This window comes from Dipodomys merriami, unplaced genomic scaffold (assembly GCF_024711535.1).
Source record: "Dipodomys merriami isolate MVZ:Mamm:240054 unplaced genomic scaffold, mDipMer1.0.p SCAF_384, whole genome shotgun sequence".
NCBI classification, from domain to species: Eukaryota; Metazoa; Chordata; class Mammalia; order Rodentia; family Heteromyidae; genus Dipodomys; species Dipodomys merriami.
The window spans coordinates 660,571-670,492 of record NW_027205426.1 but is presented as its reverse complement, the minus strand read 5'-3'; positions in this window follow the sequence as shown (position 1 = coordinate 670,492).

Sequence of the window (9,922 nt, the reverse complement as noted above, 5' to 3'; positions counted from 1 at the left end):
TTTCAATGCTGAGGACAGCATCGAACTACGTTCCTGTGGTTCTCACCCTCCTGATGAGCTGGGATTGCAGTGCGAAGCACTGGTGCCCAGCTAAAGTATTACGGAACTACCGACTGGTTTGCGAGATGGAAAACAATTTTTAATATATTCAAAAAGCCAACGGGGCCGGTATCGAACACGGGACTCTCGTAACTAGAAAGCGAAGCTGGCAGCCCGTCTTTTCCCAGCCACACCTCCCCATCCCCCATCCTGAAGCCGAAGCCTTCCCTCTGCCTTTCTAAACACAAAGGTTTGATATTGTCATGTTTTCCTTAGGGCTGCTGTGTATTAATTGAGCTTCTTATCCCCTCCTACATAGTGTCCTTTTCCAGAGGGGTCAGACCCTAAGCCGTGGATTTTCCACACCACCCTCTGCTTCTGAAGTTTATTCAGGCAGTATATATAAATATATATTATATATATTTATTATATATAGTATACATTTTATATATTTATATGTAAAATTTTATATGTGTGTGTGTGTGTGTGTGTGTGTGTGTATATTTACCTCCTTGGAGTATGTTAGTTACAGAACAGCAGGTTTGCACGGACGTGTCTGCCCGGGCTGGCTTTGAACCGTGATCCTCAGATGTCAGCCTCCTGAGTAGCTGGGATGCCAGGCGTGAGCACCGGTGCTGGATGACCCAGCGTTACTTCTAATTCAGCACCACACCAGCCGCCATCCACTGTGACCCCCCTCTAGGGAACTCGGGGCTCGGTTCACCAGTGCAGCTCAGGTCTGGCCTTTCTTCCTGACACCGCAACACGGCACACGGCAGGAAGCAGCTGTCTATGCTCAATTAATAATCATTAATAATAATAATAATAACATGTAATAATAATTTGGCGGCTCCCACAGAAATCCAAACCCTGCGGCCCGCTTCGCTCCCTCAGGAGCAGCAGGGTGGATGGAGGGCAGACACCAGGTGGGACTGGGGGGGGGGCTGTGTACACAGTGTGGCCTGTCACCCCGCCACCCCCGCCCACCTGCCCCCCCCCCCCGCTCCCGGCCTTCACCGTCTTCCGTCCCTGGCATCGGAGCCGCTCTCCAGGCCACGGTCGGCTGTCCGGTGCGTGGGGTCCCTCCGTGTCCATGGCCCTGCCACCACCTCGTGGGAGAGCGAGGGGCCCCCCAGCCCCAGCCTTCACCCCCCACACACCATGGCCGGGCTCATCCCAGCCCCGCGCTCCCGCCCCGGCCCCCCGGCCCGCAGCCCCGCTCACGCGTGGACTGGCGCACAGCTCTGAGTGTGGACGGCAGAGAAGCGAGCGGCGGCCTGGCCCCGCGTCCCACAGACCCATTCGGGGGCCCCCTCTCTCCTCCTGGAAGAACCCGACAGGGGGGTCCCCCAAAGGCACAGGAGCGCTAAGGCCCAGGGTGGAAAGATGGGGTGCACAAGGGTAAAGGAGAGGCGGAGAGAAGGTTTGGGGGTTTCCATTAGCTGACCCCCACCTCGTGAACCCAGCGTCACCCCCAAATACGAGAAGCACCAGCGTGGACAGGCTCACGGCACCCCCAGACAGAAGTCTGTCACGCTGAGAAGCAGGTAGGTGAAGGCAGGGTCACCCGAGTCCAGCAGAAAGAGGAAACTGAGGCACTTTGCGGGAGGCAAAGGTGGACACTGGAGGGGGGGTGCCCACCGGGCCTTTGGCAGAAGGTTTCAGGGCGGTTTTTCCGTCTCCCTGTCCCCCACAGGGCCATAGGAAGGCCAGGTGAAATGGGCACAGCCCGTGGCTCCCTTCAGTTTCGAGAACGTTCGAGAACTTTTCTAGAATGTTCCAGAACTTTCCTCATTCAAAGAGGGCAGAGGTTGAAGGTGAAAGGCCCCCGGGCCCGTGGGGAGAGAGAAGATTTCACCAGTGTCCGGTGTCCACTTTGCCAGACAATGTCAGCAACCGAGGGGGGAAAGTCCACATCAGCCCGGCGCCCCCCGGAGCGTGGGCCCGCGCCGCGGCGGGGAGAGCGTGCTGGACAGGGGGTTCCCCTCCAAGACGCCCCGCTTCTCTACCCTGCAGTATATCTCTTTTGTTCTTCTTTCTTGTTCGATGAGAATTGTCTGCACTAATCTCTGCTCTCAGGGCGATTAGACGGGTGGGGAGCACCCTACGGGGAGCACCACTTCATTTTCAGAAAACGAACCCTGATTGTGAGCCTCCACCTCGGGATGAAGATGTGCCGGGGTGGACAGTCCGGGAAGGGAGGGGGCGGAGGAGGGCAGTGCGTGCGTGAAGTCAGATCTAGATCTTTCTATGAGGAGCCGGGCCGCGTCTGCTCTCCTGATGGAGGCCCTGGGGCCTTGTCCCCGAGCCCAGAGTCCCCAGCGCGGCCCGGGGCCCGCACCCGGCACCCTGGGGTTCCAGACCCTGCCCTCCCCGGAGACCCCCACCGCCTCGAGATCCCGCTGCCGAAGCAGGCCACGCTGCGTGCCACAGGCCCGGTGTGGCCCTGCGCCTCCTGCAGTGAGTTTTCACGGGGTACCAGCTCAGGGCTGGTGCTCTACCACTGGAGCCACAGCGCCACTTCCAGTTTTCTGGTGGTTCATTGGCATCAGAGAGTCTCATGGACTTTCCTGCCCGGGCTGGCTTGGAACCGTGATCCTCAGATCTCAGCCTCCTGGCCCACATTTGGAAGAATTTAGATGAGCCCGGCTGTCTGATCGCTTTTCAGGTGAATCGATTCAGGTTGAAGAATCTGAACAGATGATTTTGCAGCCTCCTTAGGACAAAATCAAGTGACAAACAGACGCTAGTAGTAATGCGTGGCTTCTGAGGCCAAGTGGGTTCAAAGCCAGCCTGAGCAGGAAAGTCCATGAGACTCTAATCTCCCACTCTTATCTCTGAGGAACCACCAGAAAACCAGAAGTGGTGCTGTGGCTCAAGTGGTAGAGCGCCAGCCTTGAGTGAAAGAGCTCAGGGACAGCGCCCAGGCCCTGAGTTCAAGTCCCAGGACCGACACATACACACACACACACACACACACACACACACACACACGCTCTTACAACAGTCTTTCCTGTCTGCGGCTGAGAAGTCTGGAGTCCAGGCAGGCAGATGATCAGAAGAAGAACACTTTGAACGGCTGGCGATTAGAGCAATTCTGTCTCTGCTTAGGAAAAATTAAAAAAAAATAAAAAAGACTATATTTGTCCTGCGGGAATTTAAAAAGTAAAGCGTCTTTTATGGCTCTGCGCCGTGGCTATAAAACCCAGCGTCGGTGAGCAAACCCTGGCCCGTGAGAATCCACAGCTCTCGCAGGGCTGCTCCCGCGCTCTGGCCTCCTGCCTCGGCCTCCCGAGCTCCAGCCTCCCGCCCCGGCCTCCCGCCCCGGCCTCCCACCCCGGCCAGCACAGCAGGCTTTGCACACAGCCCCAAAGGCACCTCAGAGATCCACCCTGCTTTGCCAGGCAACCTGGAAGGCCCAAGAAATGGGCCTCTGGCTCCTTAAAAATAACCCCCCCAGCTTGCTCTCCCCACCCAGCAGGGATGCCTCTGATTTCTTTCTGGGAAAATGCACCATGTTCCTTACTGGAGGCGGGAGCCTCACCGCGAGTAGCACCTGGGGAAATAAAGCATTGGCACCCGAGCCAGCGAGCAAATGATTATTTCAGCAGAGGTGAGAGGACAGAAACGCCGGCCGAGAGGTAGCCCCGACCCCATGGTGGCTCACGCCTGTCATCCCAGCCACTCGGGAGGCTGAGATCGGAGGATCTCGGTTCAAAGCCAGCCTGGGCAGGAGAGTCTGTGAGACTCTGATCTCCAGCAAACCAGCAAAAAGCTGGAAGTGGTGCCGTGGCTCAAATGGTAGAGCGCCAGCCTTGAGCTGGCTGAAGAGCACAGAGACAGCGCCTAGGCCCTGAGTTCAAGACCCAGGACTGGCACCCAAAAAAGTATATGCATATAGGAACTGGTGAATTGCATGTGTGAACATACATGTGTGTGTGAACTTGTGTGTGTGTGTGACAGGGTAGAACCCCACCACCATCCTCAGGACTGGGAGGGATGGTAGCAGAGGACAGACCCCGGGCAGGACTTCCCGGTCTTCAGTGGCGGCCAGGAAGCCAGACACCCAGGCCTGTCACAAGAAGGAGGAGGAGGAGGAGGAAGAGGAGGAGGAGGAGGAGGAGGAGGAGGAGGAGGAGGAGGATCATCAAGTCCTGGTCTCTTCCCCTCCTACCCATCGCCACCACCCTCATCTAACAAGTACTGAGCACCTCCTGATCTTCCAGCCCTTTGCGGGTGGTCTCATGTGCATGGCGTCCCGCACGGTCTGGCCCTCCCTCCTTCCCTCCCCTCCCACGCCCACCCTCCCTCCCTCCCTGGGGCCCAGGCGGCTGTGAGCAAGCAAGCAAGCGAGCGAGCAAGCGAGTGTCTCAGGCCGAGGACAGAAAGGATGAGGCGAAGACAGGACAGAACCCAGAAGCTGTTTCTTATTGTGATTTTCCCCCTGTTCGGTTTCCTTCAGGCAGCAAATAACACATTGTGTCTCTCAGAGGCTTTGGCGATGTATAATTTAAAGCCTATAAATAGATGGCTGTTATTAACAAACAGAGAGAGAGGGGGGGAGAGGGGGGAGGGGGGGGAGAGGGGTTTGCTCTGTTGGGACAGGAGCCGCGGTGGAGGGAGTCGTGGGGGAGATGGACCGCAGTGGCCTCCACCCTTTGCTCTCCTCCCCTGTCCTCCTGTCCTTCTAGAATTCTTAAAAATAATCTGCCACTCCACTCTGCTCCCCACTCCTGCTCAGATCTTTCTAGAAAGCTCAGCTCTCCCCCACCCCACTCCTTCCCTCTTTTCCTCGATGGTGAAGTGGGAGGGGGGCGGGGAATAGAAGGAATCAGAAAGCAGTAGGAACATGCACATGTCGCGGATCATTTGTGACAGGAATGTGAGCAGGTGTGCTCTGCCCGCTGGGATCGTAGGGTCGAGTCACCGGGTTTGGGGGTCAGCCCTGCGACCCTCGCTCCGTGGGAGGCTGGGAACAGGAGGACGGCGGTTCAAGGCCAGCCCGGGCAGAGGATCGAGGACGCAGCCCTTCCTGACTGGGAGGCGCCCGGGGCGCAGAGCATGAGCCCCCATCCCAAAGCTGAGCAGCGCGGGGCCGTGTCGGGGGCCTGGCTGCGCAGCAGAGCGCCCGCCTGGCAAGCCGGGACCTGAGCTCAGCCTGGGGACGGCCCGGGAGGACGCTCTGGTGAGGAGCCCACAGGACCCCAGCCCCCAGGCAGCTCCTCAGAACACACGGCCTCCATCCTCCAGCCAGAGAAGAAGTCGGGGAGACACAGAGGTTGCGAGCAGCATGATCACCACCCCCAGGACACTGCACCCCACCCATGAGCACCGAGTTCAGGACCAGCACCCCACCACTGAGCACCGAGTTCAGGACCAGCACCCCACCCGTGAGCACCGAGTTCAGGACCAGCACCCCCACACTGAGCACCGAGTTCAGGACCAGCACCCCACCACTGAGCACTGAGTTCAGGACCAGCACCCCACCCACCAAGTTCAGGACCAGCACCCCCACACTGAGCACTGAGTTCAGGACCAGCAACACACTGATGAGCACTGAGTTCAGGACCAGCACGCGGGGCACCATGGCCTCTTTCCACACACGGCCTTTACTTGCTCAGTGGTGATGGATAACGCTCCACCCCTGTATCTGTCTTCTGTGAGCTCTGGCTGCATCCTCTATCCTAGGGAAAGGTTTAAAAGAGGAGAGGAAATACACACTTCTTCAATGGATGGAAATGTGGTGGATGGATGAGTGGATGGGTGGATGTTGGATGGAGGATGGATGGATGGGTGGGTGGAGGGATGGATAGATGGATGAATGGATGGGGTGGATGGATGGATGGGTAGATGGATGGGATGGGTGGGGTGGATGGATGGGTGGATGGGTGGGTGGATGGGTGGGTGAGTGGGTGGATGGCTGGGTAGGTGGATGGGTGGAGGGTGGATGGGTGGATGGATGGGTGGATGGATGGGTGGATGGGTGGAGGGTGGATGGGTGGATGGATGGGTGGATGAGTGGATGAGTGGATGGGTGGATGGGTGGAGGGTGGATGGGTGGATGGATGGGTGGATGAGTGGATGAGTGGATGGGTGGATGGATGGGTGGATGGGTGGATGGATGGATGGATGGATGGGTGGGTGGGTGGGTGGGTGGATGGGTGGATGGGTGGGTGGGTGGATGGGTGGATGGGTAGATGGATGGGTGGGTGGGTGGGTGGGTGGGTGGATGGGTGGGTGGGTGGATGGATGGGTGGGTAGGTGGGTGGGTGGATGGGTGGATGGGTGGGTGGGTAGGTGGGTGGGTGGATGGGTGGGTGGGTAGGTGGGTGGATAGGTGGATGGGTGGGTGGGTGGGTGGATGGATGGGTGGATGGGTGGATGGGTGGATGGGTGGATGGGTGGATGGGTGGATGGGTAGATGGGTGGATGGATGCTGCAGTGAGCAGGTGGGAAACTGAAGTTCCCTGTTGTGCACTGCCCACCTGGCATCAGACTCTGGGTCCCTTGTCCCCAGCCTGGAGGGAAGGCCGCACCCTGCCGGCCCCCGACAGCTTCTCTCCTTCTGGCTCAGGTTTTGGGGGTGCACCAGCGGCCCACAGAGCCACACAGCTCCGGATTATCTAAACCACCTTCTTGGGGACTTAGTAAATGTAGGGAATTGTGAGTTTGCTGCAAAAATAAATAAAACTATGGCTCTGGTGGCTCCCACCCATCATCCCAGCTACTCAGGAGGCTGAGATCTGAGGATCGTGGTTTGAAACCAGCCCAGGCAGGAAAGTCTGTGAGACTCTCATCTCCAAGAACCAACAAAAAGCAGAGTGGCTCAAGAGGTAGAGCACCAGCCTTGAGTACAAAAAGCGCAAAGGATGGTGCCCAGGCCCTGAGTTCAAGCCCTCAAACCAATACAATAATAATAATAATAATAATAATAATAATAAACCCAGCTAACGACCCCCACGCAGGAGCGGTGGGCTGCATCCACCCACGTCCTGCTTTTCCCACTGAAGCATCTGCCCACAATTCAGCCCGTCACCGCCGGGTCTCCGTGGCTCTGTTGTTGTTGTTTAGTGGTTTTGTGGTTTTGTTCTCATAAGAAGCTGGTTATTTCCCCTGCTTGATCGCGAACAATTTCACCCGACAGACCAGGACCCAAGAAGTTAAATTAAAAAAATAAATAACCCTTGGCCTGAAGACTTTAAAGCAATCCTACCAAAGCCAAGCCAGGCCCCTGAGAGGCTAGAGCCCATCTCCAGCAGCCTCGGCCTGGCTCCCAAACACCCCCTCCTCCCACGGTGGCCCCCCGCCCTGCATGCCTTCCTTAGGGAGTTCTTAAAGCTACCAGAACCTTCTAGGTTTTATTTAAGTGACCAGAGATAAGGCCATCAGTCCAGGCATGGGAAGGGCTCAGGAGTAGAAACTGACAGATGTCTTCCTCTTCCCCCCCTCCCCCTCCCCCTCCTCTTCCCCTCCCCCTCCTCTTCCCCTCCCCTCTCTCCTCCCCTCCCCCCTCCCTTCTCTCCTCCCCCCTCCCCTCCTCTCAGTCCTTCCCTACTCCTTTTCCCCCTCCCCCCTCCTCCAGCCTTCCCATTTTCGCATCCCTTCTGTTCCCTGAGACACAGCCAGGCCCCGGCCCCCTCTGTGCTCAGACCCAGCCCCATGTCCAAGCTCCCCACTGATCCTCAGAATTCAGAAAGAGAACAGAAGAGGAGGCCGGGCGCCGTGCACACGCCTGTCATCCCAGCCACTCAGGAGGCTGAGATCTGAGGCTCTCGGTTCAAAGCCAGCCCGGGCAAGAAAGTCCGAGAGACTCTGATCTCCAATGAACCACCAGCAAACTAGAAATGGAGCTGTGGCTCAAGTGGTAGAGCACCAGCCTTGAGTGAAAGAGCTCAGGGACAGCGCCCAGGCCCTGAGTTCAAGTCCCAGGATCAACAAAAAAAAAGGAAGATGTATTTTCTTCCTTATTCTCATCATCACGACCTTAAGGAAGCATTGACACCCAGCGTGAGCTAATTCATCTAATTCATCGTGCGCAGACGTAGCGTTTTATTCACAGCTCTGAAGAGACTTGAAACTTCCACCCAGCACGGAGCCATCTGCAAATTGGCCCAAAACCCCAATGAATTTCTATTTCTGTGTTCACTGGAATGGGGGAGAGGAGGAGATTCTAAAATGCACGCGGGACTACAAAAGACCGCAAAGAGCTGAGCCGGGGTTTTCAGAAAGAACAAAGCCGCAGGGCCGGGCCTCGGGGGAGACAGGTGCCCAGCGTGGCCTCTGCCGCTCCTCCAAGCGGCCCGCCCCGGGGCCAGGCCGGACTGCCTGGCAGATGGCCCTGCCGCCCAGCTGTCCAGGGCTGACCGTCGGCCAGACAGTTGAGGACTTGCTACGGATCAGACAAGCTGGCCGGCCCAGCGCTGGGCTTCAGACACCAGTCCTGGGCCTTGGACACCGGCCCTGGGACTCAGGAGAGTCAGATCGCACTTGCTCCCTCCTTAAGAGAACAGCCATTTCCCCCAAGAAGGATGAGGCCATAGCCCACTTGACTCCTTGCTTGACTGAGAAGCCCCGGCTCCTCAGTTGACTGATAGACTGCCCGGCTCCACGCAGCCCTAATTTCCCTACGGCGACGGCTCCATACATTTCATGGCCTGCCAGAGCCTGGTGGCTCCCGCCTGTCATCCCAGCTACTCGGAAGGCTGAGGTCTGAGGATCGAGATTCAAAGCTAGCCCAGGGAGGGAAGTCCATGAGACTCTGATCTTCACTGAACCACCAGAAAGAAAGAGCAAAGCTGTGGCTCAAGTGGTAGAGCGCCAGCCTTGAGTGGAAAAGCTCAGGGACAGCGCCCAGGCCCTGAGGACTGGCACTAAATAATAATAATAGTGATGATGATGATGATAATAATAATAATAATAATATAATGAGGAGCAGAGTTTAGGGCCCTCCTACCATGATCCAATATAGACCCCAGCAAAAAACCAAAAAGGTTTGTAATGAGCATATTTTCACCCCAAAGGGTCAAGCTCTGAACGCATGGCTCATCTGTCTATTGAGTTTTTATCCCATTGGAAGATCGGTACGTGCACACATTTTTTAAAGGGGAAACGTTCAAAACTCCATACTAAACATGGCTCGCAACCAGCCTTCATATCCTGGCATGTTTCCTTCCGGTCTGTCTCTATGTCAGTAAGAGGATGGGGTCCCGTGACGCGAGTCCCGTGTGACGCTGTCCGTTTTAGGGTTCTTCCGCTGTCCGTGGGCGTGCTCGGCGAGCCCGGAGGGCCCTTTGCACACCAGATTTGCCACCGCGTCGTGAACAGCATCTATTCAACCTTCACGCAGCTGAGGTCGCCCGAGCCTTGTTTTCTCTCTTCCAAATCTCTGTGTGCTTCAGGGAGAGGGGGGAGTTGTCTTGTTTTTTTACTGGATAGATGGATGGATGATGGATGGATGGGTGGATAGATGGGTGGATGGATGGGTGGATGGATGGATGGATGGATGGTGGATGGATGGATGGATGGATGGATGGATGGGTGGATGGGTGGATGGGTAGATGGGTGGATGGATGGGTGGGTGGATGGGGGGATGGATGGATGGGTGGATGGGTAGATGGGTGGATGGATGGGTGGGGGATGGGGGGATGGATGGATGGATGGATGGATGGATGGATGGATGGGTGGATGGGTGGATGGATGGATGGATGGATGGATGGATGGTGGATGGATGGATGGGTGGATGGGTGGATGGGTGGATGGGTGGGTTTACCACTGTTTTGTTTAGGTTGGGGAGAATCGCACCCCACCATGACCTGTGGCTCAAGGTCATTGCTGGGGCCGCCCCTCCCCCAGTACCACCAACTTCACTGCCTCCTCACCTGCC